Below are 20,231 nucleotides of genomic sequence, written 5' to 3' on the forward strand. Positions count from 1 at the left end.
GCCCTGAGCCGAAGGCGGACGCTTAATGACTGAGCCACCCAGACACCCTGCCTCCTTTTCTCTCTCTTCCTGAGCACCCCAACTGCCCCGGGTCACCTGGCCAGTTCCGGATTTGGCTGAAATCCCCACCATGGAGATCTGCCAGAGAGCCATGGGAAGCAGCCTGGAAACAAGAAAAGGAAATGGAAACAAGAAGAGCTAGGAGCCGGGAGCCTTCTTTCCCTCTTCCGAAGCGTAGTTCATCTTCTAACCCTTGTCACATGAAGAATGACCGTGTTTAATGAACAATCTGCTGTGTCTCTTCGAAGTTAGTTGCAAAGCATGAATCAAAACTCTGTGCACCTGGGAAGCAGATCGCAGGAACAAAGAAGTTTATGGCAGCATTATCTGTGGTGGTCAGTAAGCATCCCATTGCACCCTAGCTTCCCTTGCCTCCCTTCCCCTCCTCTCTCATCTCACTGCCCTCAGCTGGCACGTCTAAAATAGAGCATTAGTCCTTGTCTTAATCCTTGTCTCGGGCTCTGCTTTCTAGAGGGTCCAGTCTAAGAAAATTTTCATTACTTACTTCCTCACCAGCTCTTGAGATTGTCAGACTTTAAAAAATTTGCCATTCTTTGGATGTATCTCGCTGTGGTCTAATTTGCATTTTCCTGAATCCAATGATGTTAACCAACTTTTCATACATTTATTGGCCATGTATTTCCTCATTTGTGCAGTGCCTGTTTAATATTTTTACCCAATGTACTATTGGATTGTATGTCCTTTTTCTTTTCATTATTGATATGTAAGATGTTTAATTCCTGGAGGATTAGAAAGTCAGACTATGTAAGAGCACTTGGGATGGGAGCTACTATGTTTGGAAAATATGTTTGCCATGTACAGGAGCTCTTTACATTTTCTGGATTCCAGTCCTTCATTGATTATATATGCTGCAGACAGCTGCTGCCACTCTGAGGATTGGTTTTCCACTGTCTTAATGGTATCTTTTGTCAAATAGTATTTTAATTTAGTTAAATGATCCATCTTTTCCTTTATGGTTGGTGCTGTAAATGCCCCTGGGACACTGAGGCCATGAAGCTCTTCTTTTATAGTATCTTCTAAAAGATTTACGGTTTTGCTTTTCACCTTCAGATATTTATGCAGTTATCAATTTAGGACTGCTCAGCTCCGAATGCACCCTCTTTTGTCCTGCTTTGTAATCCTGGAGCTGGACCGTTCGAATGGTTCTCCTTTGTCAGCTGACACAATTCTAAATCTTGCCAGAAGAGGGTGCTGGAGAGACACTGCAAGAGGAGGGTACTTTTCCTGGTCTTGGGGCTTTCCCTTCTGGTTCCAAAGGCGCGGCTGCCAGTAAGTGGCTTCCTTGCCATTGGGTGGCTTCTCATTGAGTTTTGCTGGCACCCAAGAGGTGGTTTTCTAGTACGTTTGGCCAGCTCCCCAGTCGGCGGTTTCCTGCACCTTCTCTCTCAACCAGTGGAGCGCAGCAACTCCTTCCCCAATGAGGTCTGCAACCCAGCCTTGGGTGGGTTGGGGGGGGGGCGCTCTTCCAAATGTGCTCCTTTCTTGGGTGCTCTGCCGTAGCCATAGAGGTGGTGGCTGCTCCCTGCGTCTGCTATGCCTGAATTATTTGTAGTTCTCTACTTCTTTAAGTAGTTGATCCCCTTGTAACTAGTTAGTAATTCTTTATATTCAATTTTTCCGGTTCACGTTACTCATGTGGTTTCTTTTGCCTGCCTGGATCCTGATTGACAAAGTATTTAGTCTACCTAGAAATAATTTAGTATATGCTATGAGACAGGAGTCCAACTTCACTTTTTCCATACAGATAGCCAGTTGTCTTGGCACCATTTAGCGAAAAGACTTCTTTTCCTCCATTGGTCTTCAGGGACAGCTCTGTCATATAGCAACAGTCCCTGTGTGCGTGAGTCTCTTTCTAGGATGTATGTTTTGTCCCATTTTCCTGTTTGTGCCTGCACTAATGCCTATGTCTTAATCATATGTCATAATAAGTCTTGGTATGTAGTAAAGCACGTCCTTGCACAGCTATCATTTTCTTCAAAATTACGTTGGATTTTTGTCAAATGCTTTTTTTCTATTTTTTAAGAGATAATCTTATACTTTCATCTTTAATCTATGGCAGATCACACTGATTGCTTTTTTTTTTTTTTAAGATTTTATTTATTTATTTGACAGAGAGAGAGACAGCCAGCGAGAGAGGGAACACAAGCAGGGGGAGTGGGAGAGGAAGAGGCAGGCTCCCAGCGGAGGAGCCTGACGTGGGGCTTGATCCCCCTGAGCCGAAGGCAGACGCGCGCTTGACGACTGAGCCACCCAGGCGCCCCCACACTGGTTGCTTTTTAAATGCTAAACTCTAGGGGCGCCTGGCGGGCTCAGTCAGTGGAGCGTGAGACTCTTGATCTCTCGGGTTTGTGAGTTCAAGCCCCACACTGGGTGTAGAGATTACCAAAACAAATAAACTTTAAAAAATGTTAACCTCTAAACTGTTTTGTTGTTTCTATTTCTGCTGCCTCTGTCTCACGGTGGCTTATTTCCTCATGTGGTAGATTTTTTTTTTAATAGCTTGCTCATATTGGGCTAAACAACCTGTAAGGTTAAATGATACAGATTTGAACCCCAGACTCGTGAGAGGGCAGGTTCATGGTTAGAACTCTGGACAGGCTATCATTATTATTATTATTAATTTTCACTTGAATCACAACAGAGACAGACAGGTTTTTTCTTGTTCCTGCCTTCATGCAAGCCCAAGACTTATTCCCCATAATGTTTATTTACCCCCAAAGCTTTAGGTTTCTGATATGGACACTTTCCCCATGATAGCCTAGCTTCCACGTTGGCTTATCACCAATTCCAGCAATCTGTATCTGTTTTAGACCCCTGAAGGTTTTCTTTAGTGTCTTGAGGTCCTAGCAAAGTGTATGAATATCTATTTGTTGAAATTTATCCAGTATCAATGTTTTTAAGCAGGAGGGCATTTTCTAGTGAACCATACTGCTGGCGGCAGAAGTCTTTTTGTTGTAATATCTTCCGGAGTGTTATTATATGTGATATTACCAACTTGTTCTAAAATCTTGGATAATTTTTCTTAATGGACCTGGCAACACCGTATATTTGGAAAGTTAATGTCCAAAGCCTTTCCGTTTCACTTATTTCTCTGAGATTCTATAATTTTGCTTAGGGGAGAGACTAGAAGTGGTGCATAACCAGGATAATATCCCCATAATCACATACGCCAGACCAATTCCTTGGATGCCAAAAGTCAGCTCATGTACCACAGATGAAATAAGTCCCAATAAATGATCACCGACAGTCTAATTGGGCAATTGAGCAACTGAACAGCGGAAGATTAAGATACAGTGATGTATTGAATTCAGGGAAATATCATAAGGATTAATACAACATTCATTATAATTACATTGGCTACTGGCCACAGGAACTAATCCATTTTGAATGAAACATTGAAACACTTTAATGGCGATGGCTATTTGTGGAAAGAGTATGGAAGTATGGGAAATGACGCTGGGGACGGTGCGTTTGGAAGGCTTTATTGGTCCCATTCCAGCAGCAATCAAGAACACTGTTTTGCATCCCTGGGCTGCAAAAGTCCTCCTAGAGGAGGGGTATCAGTGTCTTGGGTATTCCTTGAGAACTGACCCAATACTTGGAGATGTGAAGTTTCTTTATGAACAGAAAGAACAGTTTTAAGGAAAATGCACTATTTTTACCCCCGGATTTTGACATACCAAAGCCATACAACAACAATCAGATGAAGGCCCATCAGTGACTTTGAAATTTTTTCTTAATCTTTTAGATAGTCCTTTTCTGTCTGGAGGGGAAGATCCTTTTCCCTTTGGAATGGCCCATTTTCTGTACCTTATAAGCAAGAACCCAAACCAAACCTGTGCATTCAGAAGGGACAGCGGGTCCACTGCCGTGGTGACTTGGCAGAATCGACCTCATCAATTTGGTCTCTTGGCCAAAAGAGAGGGGACCGCACGCTCACTGTGTCTTTACATTTTCTAGGTAAAAATCAAGCAAGGCCTTTTTTTTATCCAATGAAAGAAATCGCTAATTTGCTTAAGGTTTTTTCCTTGGAGAAGAGAGGTTAGTGACAGACTTACTCTTTTAAAGTTGTAACCTCGTATGTTACTCACAAATTGGCCCACGCCCAGACTCCATTGGTAGGATAAGTGTCAGCTGGCATTCAGAGAGCAAATAAGGAGCCCGTATAAAATATCAGCCAAGTTGTTCTTAAGGCTAAGGTTAAACATCCATGAAGTAGGCCTGAGAAGCTGCCATGCCTCTGGCGCGGATGTCTTCTTGAGGCGGGAAGCCTGGCTTAGGTTATGTGGGCGGGAAGTACACGCTGGGATGGCTCCCCCCAGGGAAGTTCGACTGGTGCTTCTCTCTGATGCGTCTTAAGGTCTATGCAATCTTCAGTTTGTAGATTATAGTTCAGTTTCGCCAGGGTGATCTTTCAGGCTTCTTGTTCCTGTGAATAGAAGTTCCGACACACTTCAGAAGTGCTTTGGAATAATGTAGCAAAATGCCACTGAATACATAAATATTTTCCAAGTGGATGGCCACTGGCAGGGCCACAAGAAGTTACACGAGCCTATCCTGTTCTTCTGTTGGCTACAGTTCTTATGATCTTGAGAATTATGGGCAAGACATCGGACCATTTTGGTCTATACGTTTTGGCTAATTTCCTTTTTAAAATCCCATTTTGGCTTTCTACCACCCTGAGCTCATGGTGGGTGATGGGAGCACTGCCGGTCAGGTAACAGTTTCAGGAAGGCCTACCCACTTCCTTTACAGTTTGACCTGATCACTGCTGAAGGATAAAGTTGCCTCAACCTGGGAAAGAAGTTCTTCAGAAGTCTTTGATTCATGGTGACTGGGTTAGCCTTTGCTTGTTGCTAAAAACATACTTGAATTACCAAGACATAATCAAATGAACAGCATTTCTTTGCCTAGGTAGAAACGGAAATCTTTACAGATGTCCTTGTGGCGGGGGATGAACTACTCATATTTATGGGCAAGTTGGCGTTACTGTTCATTCAGTGGGTATTTACTGAGCACCTGCTATATGCTAGACGCTCTTCTAGATGCTGGGGATAAAGTGGTGAATAAGGAAAGAAGGCAACAATTCCTTCCCCCGCGGAGCTCCCACCCTAACGGGAAGACAGAAAACAAACACGGTATGGAGGTCAAATAGGTTAGGTTAGGTGGGCTTCGTGCTAACGACACAAACGGAAGAGGGAAAGGGGATAGAAAGTATGTATGTGGCAGGCTGGAAGAGGATGGCAGTTTTACACAGGCTAGGCAGGGCAGGGCTCCCGGGTTAGGAGAGCTTGGAGTAGAGCCAGAAGGACGTGAAAGGAGATGAGGGACAGTAGAAGTTCTACTCAGGTAGAGGGGTCCGCAGGAGACCAGGCCGTTCTGGAAACCGAGTAAAGAAAATGTGTTCAGAAAGGAGATGGCAGCCAATTCTGTCCAATGCCGCTTGGCAGTTGAGAAAGAGGGCAGAGCGTGGGCCGGCGCGGGAGGGTCCGCAGGGGTGAAAACCTGCCTGACGGGGCTTCAGGGGGAACAGACGGAGAGAAATGAGAGCTGGTGAGAACTGACCATTATTTTGAAGGATTTTACTCCGAAGGGGAGCAGAGAGACAGTATAACAGCTGGAAGGAGAAATAGGGTAAAGGGGAGTCTGCCTCCGTGTTTTCCGGTTTGGGGGAGGGGGTGTTGGGAGATAACTCAGCATCTCTGAATGCTGGCGGCACTCATCCACCAGCGAGTAAATATCGGTGCTGGAGGGAAACTGCAGGAGCAGAGCGAGGGCACAGACACCTGAGCGGAGTAGGCAGAGCGCCCGCGGAGAGATGCTGGAAGGGCGGCCGGAGAGCAGGAGCGGGGGATGCTCTCCCGGCGGCCTCTCTTACTGAAACAGGGAGCAAGGCCATCAGCAGGGAGTTAGGGATGAAACCCGCGTGGAGAGGGAGGGAAAGATGTAAAATAATTAAGTACGCGAGTAGGAGAGTTAACGGACTAGAAGCATGTAGAATCACTGCCAGGAGGTACATGCCCACTGGGGGTAAGTGGTCAGGAACGGGAAGGAGCCTGGCCAGCAGAGCTGCTTCTGTGCAGCCGGGTTTTTCTGCCACATTGACGCAGACGCGGAGCCGCCGGGAGAATGGATGGGGCCACGGGTTGGGTTTTGCCAAGCAAGTAATACAAATTGAGATCTGGCCCAGGGGCTTGAGGGCATTTACAATGGTTCGTTAAGATTGATCACGACATTTTCACTGGGTAAGGAAGTGTATTAGCTCAGGCTGCCATATCGAGATACTAGGGCTGGGTGACTTAAACAACGGATACTTACTGTCCCACACTTCTGCAGGCTGGAAGTCCAAGATGAAAGTGCCGGCAGGGTTGGTCTCTGGTGAAGCCTCTCTTCCTGGCTTGCAGACAGTTGCCTTCTTGCTCTGTCCTCACATGACCTTTCCTATGTGTGTGGGCAGAGAGACAGAGAGATCTCTGGTGCCTCTTCTTCATCCTTTTTTATTAGGCGTAACTGACATACAACATATCCGCTTCAGATACACTACAGGACTTGGTATTTGTACACATTGTGAAAGGATCGCTACGAGAGGTCTTTACTTAACATCCTTCACCATATATATTTACACATTTTTTTTCTTGTGGTGAGAACTTGTAAAATCTTAGCAATTTTCGAATATGCAATACAGTATTATTAGCTCTACTCACCGTGCTGTACATGATAGCCCCATGACCTCCTTATTTTATAACCAGAAGTTTCTACTTTTGACCCCTTGCACCTATTCCGCCCACCCCATGCCCCACTTCCGACAACCACCAATCTGCTCTCTATCTAGAAGCGTGGTTTCTTGTATTGTTTTTTGTTTTTAGATTCCATATAAGTGAGATCTTAAGTATTTGTCTTTCTTGGACTAATTTCGCTTAGCATAATGTCTTTCTCTTCTAATAAGGATACTAGTCCTATCAGATGAGAGTCCCACCCTTATGACCTCATTTCATCTTAATTGCCTCCTTAAAAGCTCTGTCTCCAAGTGCAATCACTTTGGAGATTAGGGCTTCAACATAGGAAATTTGGAGGGACGCGATTCAATCCCTAACAGTAAGTACGGAAGCGGTCTAGGAGATGACAAAATGGTGAGATGAATGCATTGAAGGGAATGGTGAAACCAAAGGATCATCGGAGTTGGAGTATTAGAAGGAACGAGCTAGAAATAGAGGAGGAGCTGATTGGAGAGTGGAGTGTATGAAATTAGGATTCTAGGGGGTTGCAATAATTTGTAATAACAAAATCTAAGGTGTGACCATGGGGCTGAATGGTTGAGGCAGGACATAAGGCTCCTGGAGGAGACGACACAAGGGACTGAGAGGCCGAGGTGTGAAAAGGCACATCTCTGGCTATGCTAAAATGACCAGGACTGATCACAGGGGCGGCAGTGGTGCAGAGACAGTGAACCAGGAGCTGAATGGCCAAGGGAGGAAGGGAGCATAACCTATGGGCAACAGATGGCGCCAGTAAGGCAGGACTAGACTGGGACAAAATTGTAGCAAACCAGTCATAAGTCACAGAGGAAAGTATTTGCAATCCGTATCCCAGATGGATTTTCCAGAAGCAGATGCTGAGATGTAATGGGAGGTGCAGGAAGGGGGAGGAAGCAGGACTGGGCAGAGGAAGACTGCTACTATGATGTGGGTCCTACAAGCCTCAACTAACCCAGTAGGGAGCTCCAGCAAGTACCACGCAGCAGCACGGTGTTGGGTGTTGGGTGTTGGGCCCAAAGAGCTGGGCCTTTGCCTGCGGCCACCACCCCTCCGGTCCCCAAGTAGGGGCTGCAGGCAGGCGGCTTTCTGCTGATGTGGCCGATTCTGAAATCGCCGGCAGCTGGAGGCGGTCTGCCTAATGCGCTCCCTGCGGCTGGAAAACCAGGCATGCCCATGCAGGCGCATCCGAGTGGTGCCTCTCTGTGTCTACCATGAGGAGACCTGTATTTTATTTTGGCAAATATAAAAGCCCCTATGTGAAATGGAAAATATAAACCCTTATATGAAATATAAAATAAAATAAATATAATATATATTATATCTAAATAGAATATAAAATAAATAAAAATAAAAATATAATAAAATCTATATTATATATAAATAAATGTAATATAAAATAAATACAAATATATATAAATAAATATGAAATATAAAATAAATATAAAAACCCCTATTTTGGGACGCCTGGGTGGCTCAGTTGTTAAGCATCTGCCATCCCCTCAGCTCGTGATCCCGGGGTCATGGGATGGAGCCCCGAGTCAGGCTACCAGCTCAGCACAGAGTCTGCTTCTCTCTCTGCCTCTCCCTCTCTAATGCTCTCTCTGTATCTCTCTGTCTCGAATGAATAAATAAAATCTTTGAAAAAATTGAATACCCTAAAGAGCTTTTGTATGGGGTTACCTCTATCAATATTTAATATTAAATATTATATTAAAACTGAGAATAATAAAATTCACTCAGAAAAAGAATTCAATAAGATAGCAGGGTATAAAATTACCAGGCAGAAATAAATAGCCTTCAGGTATGTAAATAATAATCAGTGGATATGATGGTAGAGAAAAAGCCAATTTACAACAGAAAAGACACTTACAAGTAAACTTAAGAAATGTGCAAAGTCCACCTGAGGAAAATCTGAAAACTCTCCCGAACCATACCGAAGGGGACATAAGCAAATGGGAAGATGTCCCTTATGGTTGGACAGCATGAATCAACAGAATTAAACGTCAGTTCTCCCTAGGTTAGTTTATATATTTAATTGTGATCCCCTCAACTGTCAACAAGTTGGTACTAAAGATCATATGGAAAAATAAACTTGCAAAAAAAAGCTGGAAAGGCATGGGGGGCAGGAGCTCTATCAGTAATTAAGATTAATTAAAACACATTCTAAGGCCTCTCTAATTAAAATAGTCTGGATTACTTTTGCAGGCAATGTGTAATTTTTAAAATCATTAAGATTTGGGGGTGCCTGGTTGGCTCAGTTGGAGGAGCATGCAACTCTTGATCTCCGGGTTGTGAGTTCGAGCCCCACACTGGGGTAGGTATTACTTAAAAAAGAAAGAAAAATTTTAAAAATCAGTAAGATTTGTAATTCTTTGATTTATTTTGTGTCTTTCCTATTAACATTCCTGTGTGTGGTTTTTTTTTTTGTTTTTGTTTTTTTGTTTTTTTAGAGAGGGAGCAAGAGTTGGGGGCAGGGCAGAGGAAGAGGGAGAGAGAATAGTAAGCAGGCTCCACGCCCGGCACAGAGCCTTACTTGGGGCTCGATCCCAAGACCTTGAGATCATGACCTGAGCCCAAATCAAGAGTCCAACACTTAACTGACGGAGCCACCCAGGCACCCCAAAATTCCGATGGTTTTGATAGATAGGTTTGATAATCTGACAAGATAGCTTTAGCTTATGTATTTTGTTTGCTTGAGCAAATCACTGCTGAATTTTCGTTGCGATAGATAAGCAGAGCTTTCAGCGGAATGTAGCACCTGGTGTTCTTGAAGAACCACATGTAGAGTGAAGTTCACGCAGAGCAACTCTGGGAGGTCTACGGACTGAGGTGGTCACGGTTTGGTTTTGTTTCCTTAATCTGTCACATATTTATTAACTTAGTGAGAACAATGGTTTTAGCCTAATGTGTACTCTAGCAAATTTATATTTGTATTATTAATACAAAAACAAATAAATATGCCTTCAGTGTTAAATTCTTCGACTGAATTTACCGGGGCTCTCATGCTGCAGTCAGATAGTTTACCTTCCAGAGGAGGACCATTCAAAAGTTTTACTCTGATTTAATGAATTGAATGAAAAACATCTACCCGTTATTGACATTAATGTCACTGATTTTTCTCTTCGATGCATATGATGCTAACTGATATCAAATTGGCATAATTTACACTGTTTTTATAATTCTTTTACTAGTGGAGCCAACACTTTAACAGCTAAAATCATGCAAGAAAACAGAAGAAATTGAAATGATTGAAATTGAGAACAAGCATTTGACCCAGATGAAAATTATGTTTAACAGAATGATTTTTAAATGTACCTTCTGCAGTGACACAAGTTAAATCTGACCATTTTTTAAAAAGATTTATTTATTTATTTTTGAGAGAGAGAGAGAGAGAGAGAGAGCACTCTCGCAAGAGCTCGAGTGGGGGAAGGGCAGAGCGATAGAGTAGCAGGCTCCCCATGAGCTCGGAGTCAACTTGGGGTAATTCGGGGCTCAATCTCACTCACGATCCATGAGATCATGACCTGAGCTGAAACCAGGGGTTGGATGCCACCCAGGCTCCCCAAACTGACCATTTTTCAATGTACCTGCTAATGTCTTAGTTCTTATGCAGCCAGTGATTTCACTACATCCTCCAAAGTGGATGGTAAATGTCAGCAGACATTTTGTGCAATTTACACATTTACATAAACTTTTTTGAGAAATGTAACATAATACATGTATTTTTTAATTAAATATGCACTTTTTAAAAAGTCATTGCTGTTGAAAGGATTTATGGAAAAATTTAAAAATAAGTTACTGAGCAGTAATATAAATATGTATGTACAACTTAAAGTCAATGACAAAACCAGTCAGCAAGAACATTCGATTATTCTCTATACAAAGTATGGTGCAATTGTTCAATCTCTATTTCCCAAACATTTTTTTAAAAGATTTTATTTATTTATTTATTTATTTATTTATTTATTTACTTGACAGAGATAGAGACAGTCAGCGAGAGAGGGAACACAAGCAGGGGGAGTGGGAGAGGAAGAAGCAGGCTCATAGCAGAGGAGCCTGATGTGGGGCTCGATCCCATAACGCCGGGATCACGCCCTGAGCCGAAGGCAGACGCTTACTGACTGCGCCACCCAGGCGCCCCTATTTCCCAAACATATTTAATGGAAAGCTAGCCTCTAATTTCCCGATTCCCACTAATACTGTTGTTCACTGGGAAACGGATATCTGGTGCACACAGCCTAAGGCAAAGTTGGCGGGTAAACCAAGTGTCTAAGTGACCAGAAGAGAGCAGCATCAATGTCGCCGGTCGCTTGTTTCCAAAAGCACTTGGTTTAATGAGCAAGTGTCCCGTATTTTGTCCCCCAAAGAGAAGTTGACGACACATTTATATGTGTACACATAAATGCAACTAGAAAGAGTTGAGAGAAAGAGATAGGTGTCATCTCTGTTCATCTTTCATATTTTGCAACACGTGAAAGTAGGAACTCTGTTTCCTACACAGGCATTTTTTATGGTCCTGGACGAAATATGGAAACTGGAGGTCTACCAAAGTCATCACGGCTCTTTGAATTGTAACTATTAATAATAATACCATTCTGCTTACCAACAGTGCCAGTGTGCTCATTTCTTTCTTTCTTTTTTTTTTTTTAAAGATTTTATTTATTTATGTGACAGAGAGACAGCCAGCGAGAGAGGGAACACAGCAGGGGAGAGGGAGAGGAAGAAGCAGGCTCCCAGCCAAGGAGCCCGATGTGGGACTCGATCCCGGAACGCCGGGATCATGCCCTGAGCCGAAGGCAGACGCTTAACGACTGCGCCACCCAGGCGCCCCCAGTGTGTTCATTTCTTTCCCACACCAAGCTGGAGTCAGTTCCCATGATGGCGCCTCCTGCTTGGCCAGGTCTGGAAAGAGAGAAGGAGACAGTCACAGTTTTCACCTGTGTATGCCGAGCATAAGTCTTTAAAAGAAAAAGCAAAAAGCATGTTATGCGAATTCCCAGTTGCCTTGGTAGCCACGCGCAAGTACGCATATTGACTCATTCCTGCTGCTCCTCGCCAGGGTAGTAGAAGGCTTACTGGCTCACACTGTGGGGCCAGGACCCTGCCGGGACTGATGGAGTTTGCAGAGGGGACACCTACACAATATTGGGGGAAGTTAGCAAGTCAGAGGGCGCCTGGCTGGCTCAGTGGGGGGAACATGTGGCTCCTGATCTCAAGCTTGTGAATTCAAGACCCACATTGGGTGTGGAGCCTACTTAAGAAAAAAAAGTTAGCAAGTCAGGTTGTAAAGAAGACACAAAATATGTTGGCAAAGGAGACTGGGTAAGTCTGAAGGTTTTCTTCTGAAGCATTTTGAAATCAGAGTGAAGGAGAGAAAATTGCTAGAGTGGGGGGTGGGGTGTGCGTCCATGTGTGTATGGTTTTCTTTTCTCTTAAAAGATTTTATTTTTAAGTAATCTCCACACCCAGCTGGACCCCGCAACCCTGAGCTCAAGGGTCGCACACTCCACTAACTGAGCCAGCCAGGTGGCCCTGTGGTTTTCTTATTTTATTTTATTTTTTAACATTTCAATCTAATAGTTGTAGAAGTTATGCTATTATTTGAAGAAATGACCAGTTCCACAGTTTTCTCTGAAGAATCTGTCACTGCACCGAGCTTGTTACTGGTCACTCTTTTCCAACCATATTTTCCTAAGCATTTAAAAATATTTTTTTGATAGTGGAATGTTTGATTGACTTAAGTTGGCAAATTAGGTTCTGGACCAATTCCACTGTGGGGGAGAGGGGAGCACACACCACCAGCAACCCCCCCCAACCCGTTCACCCGCCACCAAGCAATTCTCTGCACACCAGCTGGGTGTCCTACAATTTAACTCAATTCTGACACCGTCTTTCCAGAGATAGCATCAGATCCCACAGGTGAAGGAGTCAGACTTGCAAGATTGTCCCTCCTACCCCACAGTTAAGATACCAATTGCAAACCGAGATTTTCACCGTGTTTCTGATCGACCAGATATACATTGGAAGTTCGCACAACCGCATCCTTGGACTTGAGACACGACCAGTCACAAGTCCAGGTTGTTACTTGTACTTCTGACTGACTGGCTATAAATCAGAGGTTCTCACGAACCCCTCCTTGGATTCTATTAATTTGCTAGAGCGGCTCCAAGAAATCAGGGAAACATTTTACTTCCTAGATCGCCGGTTTGTTGGAAAAGGGTGTAACTCAGGAAGGAACAGCCAGATGGGAAAGGTGCATATGGCAAGGTATGTATGGGGAAAAGGCATGGAGCTTCTGTGCCCTCTCCAGGCGCACTGCTCTCCCAGAACCTCCACGTGTTCACCAACCCGGAGCTCTCTGAACCCCGTCCTTTTGGGGTTTTATGGAGGCTTCATTACATAGGCATGAGCGATTAAATCATTGGCCATGGGTGATTGAGTCAATCTCCAGGCCCTGACCCCTTCCCAGAGGTCAGGGGGATGGGACTGAAAGTTTCAACCCTCTAATCACAAGGTTGGTTCTACAGACAACTATCCCCCACTGTTAGGTGCAGTCCACCAGTCACTCCATTAACCTAACAAAAGACCTTTATTGGTCTCATCACTTAGGAAATTCCAAAGGCTTAGAAGCTCAGTGATAGAACTAGGATGAAGATCAAATATATATTTCTTATTATAAATCACAATATTGCAGTCGGAAATAATTACTTTAACTTTATAATAATTTACTAAATCTGAAAATGTATATACATTTCATCTAAAATGAAATGAAGATGAATCAGAGAAGAAATATTGGTTTATATGATAGTTATCATTAACATCTTATTAAAAAGTATATGCATTTATTGGGGGCACCTGGGTGGCTCAGCTGTTAAGTGTCTGCCTTCGGCTCAGGTCATGATCCCAGGGTCTTGGGATGGAGCCCCGCATCGGGCTCCCTGCTTAGCGGGAAGCCTGCTTCTCCCTCTCACACTCCCCTTGCTTGTGTTGCCTCTCTCGCTGTCTCTCTCTGTCAGATAAATAAATGAAATCTTCAAAAAAAAAGTATATGCATTTATTGGAAGAACAAATATTGTTAAAATCTCTATGCTACCTAGAGCAATCTACACATTCTATGCAATCCCTATTAAAATACCGTCAATTCTTTTCACAGAACTGGGACAAATAATTCTAAAATTTGTAAGGAACCAGAAAAGATCCCGAATAGCCAACGAATGTTGAAAAAGAAAACCAAAGCTGGTGGCATCACAATTCTGGACTTCAAGCTCTATTACAAAGCTGTCATCATCTAGACAGAATGGTACTGGCACAAAAACAGACACATAGATCAATGGAGGAGAATAGAGAACCCAGAAAAGGACCCTCAACTCTATGGTCAACTAATCTTTGACAAAGCAGGAAAGAATATCCAATGGAAAAAAGACAGTCTCTTCAACAAATGGCGTTGGGAAAATTGGACAGTCACATGCAGAAGAATGAAACCGGACCATCTCCTTACATCCTACACAAAAATAGACTCAAAATGGATGAAAGACCTAAATGTGAGACAGGAAACTATCCAAATCCTAGAGGAGAACAGGCAGCAACCTCTTCCTAGACACAGTGGCAACGGCAAGGGAAACAAAGGCAAAAATGAACTACTGGGACTTCGACAAGATAAAAAGCTTCTGCACAGCAAAGGAAACAGTCAACAAAACCAAAAGACACCAACGGAATGGGAGAAGATATTTGCAAATGACAAATTAGATAAAGGGCTAGTATCCAAAATCTATAAAGAACTTATCAAACTCAACACCCAAAGAACAAATAATCCAATCAAGAAATGGGCAGAAGACATGAACAGACATTTCTGCAAAGAAGACATACAAATGACCAACAGACACATGAAAGACACATGAAAAAGTGCTCAAAGTCACTGAGCATCAGGGAAATCCAAATCAAAACCACAATGAGATACCACCTCACACCTGTTAGAATGGCTAAAATTAACAAGTCAGGAAACGACAGATGTTGGCGAGGATGTGGAGAAAGGGGAACCCTCCAATTTTTGTTGGCTGGTGCAGCCACTCTGGAAAACAGTATGAAGTTTCCTCAAAAAGTTGAAAATAGAGCTACCCGGGGCGCCTGGGTGGCTCAGTTGTTAAGCGTCTGCCTTTGGTTCAGGGCGTGATCCCAGGGTCCTGGGATCCAGCCCCGCATCCGGCTCCCTGCTCTGCTGGGAGCCTGCTTCTTCCTCTCCCACTCCCCCTGCTTGTGTTCCCTCTCTCGCTGGCTGTCTCTCTCTGTCAAATAAATAAATAAAATCTTAAAAAAAGAAAGAAAGAAAGAAAGAAAGAAAGAAAGAAAGAAAGAAAGAAGAAAGAAAGAAAGAAAGAAAGAAAGAAAGAAAGAAAGAAAGAAAGAAAGAAAGAAAGAAAGAAAGAAAATAGAGCTACCCTACGACCCAGCAATTGCACTACTGGGTATTTACCCCAAAGATACAAATGTAGTGATCCGAAGGGGCACATGTACCCCAACGTTTATAGCAGCAATGTCCACAACAGCCAAACTATGGAAAGAGCCCAGATGTCCACGAACAGATGAATGGATAAAGAAGATGTGATATATACACACAATGGAATATTACACAACCATCAAAAATGAAATCTTGCCGTTTGCAATGACATGGATGGAACTACAGGGTATTATGCTAAGTGCAATAAGTCAATCAGAGAAAGACTATTATATGATCTCACTTATTTGTGGAATTCAAGAAACAAGGCAGAGGATCAAAGGGGAAGAGAGGAAGAAATGAAACAAGATGAAACCAGAGAGGGAGACAAACCATTGAGACTCGTAATCATAGGAAACAAACTGAGGGTTGCTGGAGGGGAGAGAGGTGGGGGGATGGGGTAACTGGGTGATGGACACTGGGGAGGGTACGTGTTGTAATGAGCACTGGGTGTTATATAAGACTGATGAATCACACACCTGCACCCCTGAAACAAATAATACATTATATGTTAATAATTTTAAAAAATAAATAGAAAGGAAAAAAAGTATATGTGTTTTATCTGAAAAAGAATTTAAGGAAATAAGACCAAAACCTGTTAGAAATATGCACAAGAGACATGTACAATTCACAAAAAAGATATAAAAATGGCCTCAAACAGATGAAAAGTTGTCCACCCATAATAAGAAAAAACGCAAAGTAAATTTACCCAGATATACCATTTTTCATCCATCAGATTGGTAAAAATTTTAAATTATGACACCTCTGTTGGTGAGGTGAGGCTGTGGGGAAACAGACCCTCTCCCACACTGCTGGTGGAAATGCACAGTGGTACAACCCTCATGGGGGGAATTTAGCGAAGTCTATCAGAGCTGCATAGGCATTTATCTCTTGAACCATCTATCCCACTTCCAGAAGATATGCCTCCAATAATGCAAAAATACTTATGGACAAGTGTATTCATCGTAGCATCGGTTGTAATTGCAAATCATTGAAAGCAACGTCAATGGCAGACACAAGAAAGTGAATGAACTGTGGTACATCCATACATGAGTCCTGTGCACTGTAAGACAGAATCTACACGAACAGTATGGAGTGATTTCCAGTATACACTGTTAAGGCAATAAAATCAAAGTGCAGAAGAGCATCCACAGGTGCTACCTTGTATGTAAGAAGGAAAAGAAAATGAGAAAATACGCATGAACCTTCATTTGTGCGTCTGAAAACAGTAACACTTGAATAGCAATGAGTTTATCTAGGGCCAAATCTTGGGTTTTAAATCCATACTAAGAAGAAACCAAGGCTCTAAGGCTAGACTGGGAAAATGCACACGAGGCTGGAATATCCTGTGACAGAAATTAAGGTTAGTACTCACAGAAAGATGGTGACATGTCAAAAGGAGTCATAGGTGGTAGACCGAAGTGGCTCTCTCTGGCCAAATCTGGGATAAATGGAGCATGAAAATAAACAATGAGTATGGATTATAATCCACTGAGTCAAATAGGAATCCATGAGTCTACCCTGTTACAGATAAACAAACAAGGGAGAAGCAAAAGCTCTTCCGTACAGTAGAATGCTAACTAACAAATAAAGGCAGAATTAGGAAATTCCTGTCTCGCAAACATAGTAGTAACAATTGATTCAGGCAGGACGCACAAGTGGGCACTAAAACTAGTGGGCGAATTAACATAGTCTCAAAGATTCTCCCCACAAAATACTGATTGATTGTGAAAAGAAAAATACTAACTTTAATCTCCAAGTGTTTGGGGATTTTCCAGCTATCTTTCTGTTCCTGATTTCTAGTGTAATTCCATTGTTGTCTGAGAGCAGTGTTAAGGTGTGTTTTATGGCCCAGAATGTGGTCTGTCTTGTTCCATGTGAACTTGAGAAGAATCTCTGTTCTGCTACTGTTGGATGAAATAGACTATAGGATGTCAATTACGTGCAGTTGATGCATGGCACTGTTGAGTTCGACCATGCCCTCACCGATTGCCTGCTGATCTGTCCATTTCTAATAGAGGAGTATTGAAGTTTCCATCCATAATAATCGATTCAGTTATTTCTCATTGCATTTATATCAGTTTTTGCCCACATATTTTGTTCTGTTGTTAGGTGCGTACACATTTAGGATTGTTATGTCTTTTTGGAGAACTGACCCTTTTATCATTATTTAATGCCCCTCTTTATTCCTGATAATTTTTCTTGTTCTAAAGTTTCTTGTGGGGGTGCCTGGGTGGCTCAGTCAGTTAAGCAGGTGCCTTTGGCTCAGGTCGTGATCCCAGGGTCCTGGTATTGAGCCTGCATCAGGCTCCCTGCTCAGTGGAGAGCCTGCTTCTCCCTCTCCCTCTGTCTGCCGCTCTGCCTACTTGTGCTCTCTGTCAAATAAATAAAATCTTAAAAAGAAAAGTCTCTTGTGTCTGAAATTAATGTAGCCATGCCAGCTTTCTTTTGTTTAGTGTTAGCATGGTATATCTTGTTCTATCCCTTTACTTTAATCTACATGTATCATTATATTTATTTTTTTAAAGATTTTATTTATTTATGTATTTGAGAGAGAGAGAGAGAGAGAGCACGAGTGGGGAGGGGCAGAGGGAGAGGGAGAAGCAGACTCCCTGCTGAGCAGAGAGCCCAACATGGGGCTAGATTGGAGGACCCCAAGATCATGACCTGAGCAGAAGGCAGACGCTTAACTGACTGAGCCACCCAGGTGCCCCATGTGTGTCATTATACTTAAAGTGGGTTTCTTAATCCCCTTCCGTTGGAGCAAACCATGCTAGAGTATAGAACAGAACTTCTGATCCTCAAGTTTTCACACTTCTTCTCTCTTGCTAAAATGAAAGTATTATATACCATGAAAAGAAAAAGTGAGTTTCTTGGAGAAACATACAGTTAGGGCTTGTTTTTTTCATCCAGTCTGACATTCTCTGTCTTTTAATTGGTGTATTTAAGCCATTGACATTTAGAGTGATTTTTGATATAGTTGGATTAATATCTACCATAATTGTTACTGTTTTCTATACGTCACCTTTGTTCTTTGTTCCTATTTTTGTCTTCCACTTTTTTTTTTTCTTTTTGCCTTGTGTGGTTTTACGGAGCATTTAATGTGATTTCATTTTTTTTTTAAAGATTTTATTTATTTATTTGACAGAGAGAGAGACAGCCAGCAAGAGAGGGAACACAAGCAGGGGGAGTGGGAGAGGGAGAAGCAGGCTCCCAGCGGAGGAGCTCAATGTGGGGCTCGATCCCAGGGCTCCGGGATCACGTCCTGAGCCGAAGGCAGATGCTTAACGACTGAGCCACCCAGGCACCCCTAATGTGATTTCCTTTTCTCCCCTTTCTTAGCATATCAATCAAAATATTTTTTGGTGGGGCGCCTGGGTGGCACAGCGGTTGGGCGTCTGCCTTCGGTTCAGGGCGTGATCCCGGCGTTATGGGATAGAGCCCCACATCAGGCTCCTCTGCTGGGAGCCTGCTTCTTCCTCTCCCACTCCCCCTGCTTGTGTTCCCTCTCTCGCTGGCTGTCTTCTATCTCTGTCGAATGAATAAATAAAAAAAAAATTTTTTTTTGGCATATCAACAAAATTATATTTTTGTTTTATTTTTTATAATGGAGAAATTTGTGATCACATCAACATCACTAGTAAAAGGACAAATAGATATCATATGTCTCCTGATATGATGCAGTGAGAAGGGCACACTTCTTACTTAGTATTCCTGCCAAAAAATGCATAACCTTAATTACTCATAAGGAAACATCGAACAAACCCAAATTAAAGGATATTCCACAGAGTAACTTGATTGTATTCTTCAAAAATGTTAAGATCATAAAGGACAAGGAAAGACTGAGGAATAGTTCCAGAATAAGGCTTTGCGGAATGACAACTAAATGTAGCTCATGGTCCCAGATTTTCTTTGCTTATAATGAATATTATTTGGACAATTAGCAACATTGGAACAAGGCCGTTTAGTATCGTATTGGTATTAATTTCCTTATTGTGATATTTGTATTGTGATTATATATAAGAATGCCCTTATCTTTAGGAAATATACACTAACGTATTTAGGGATAGATAGAGGAAATGTGGTAAGATCTTAATATCTGAGAAATCTGAGTGAAGGGTATATAGGAATTCTTTGCATTGTTCTTGCAACTTTTTTGTAAATATGAAATTATTTGAAAATAAAAAAGAAATCGCAATAACGTTTAGTTTACTGGTATTTAGATGATATTAAAAAAGAGTGCTGTAAGGGGCACCTGGGTGGCTCAGCTGGTTAAGCGTCTGCCTTCAGCTCAGGTTATGATCCCAGGGTCCTGGGATCAAGCCCCATGTCGTCAGGAAGGCTGCTTCTCTCTCTCCCTCTGAGACTCCCCCTGCTTGTGCTCTCTTTCCGTCAAATAAACAAAATCTTCCAAAAAAAAAAAAAAGAGTGCTATAATAACTTTATTTTAAAATACCAATGTTTGTAGTACTCCAGAAATTAATCCTTTACAACTATTTAGCTTACAATGAACATTTTCAATATCAACTTAAAAATATGTGACAATTTTTAGGGGGCACCTGGGTGGCTCAGCCATTAAGCATCTGCCTTCTTCTCAGGTCATGATCCCAGGGTCCTGGGATCGAGTCCCGCATCAGGCTCCCTGCTCGGCGGGAAGCCTGCTTCTCCCTCTCCCACTTCCCTTGCTTGTGTTCCTTCTCTCGCTGTCTCTCTCTGTCAAATAAATAAATTAAAAAATCTTAAAAAAAAATGTGACAATTTTTAGGATAGCGAAACCATTCTGTATACTGCGGTAACGGTTACATGTCACTACACGTTTGTCAAGACCCATAGGTTCTGCAACACCGGGAGTGAACCCTAATGTGAACTACGGACTTTGGGTGATAATGGCGTGTCCACGTAGG

This window comes from Ursus americanus, chromosome 12, assembly GCF_024610735.1.
Source record: "Ursus americanus isolate L20-20 chromosome 12, mUrsAme1.1.p, whole genome shotgun sequence".
Lineage (NCBI taxonomy): Eukaryota > Metazoa > Chordata > Mammalia > Carnivora > Ursidae > Ursus > Ursus americanus.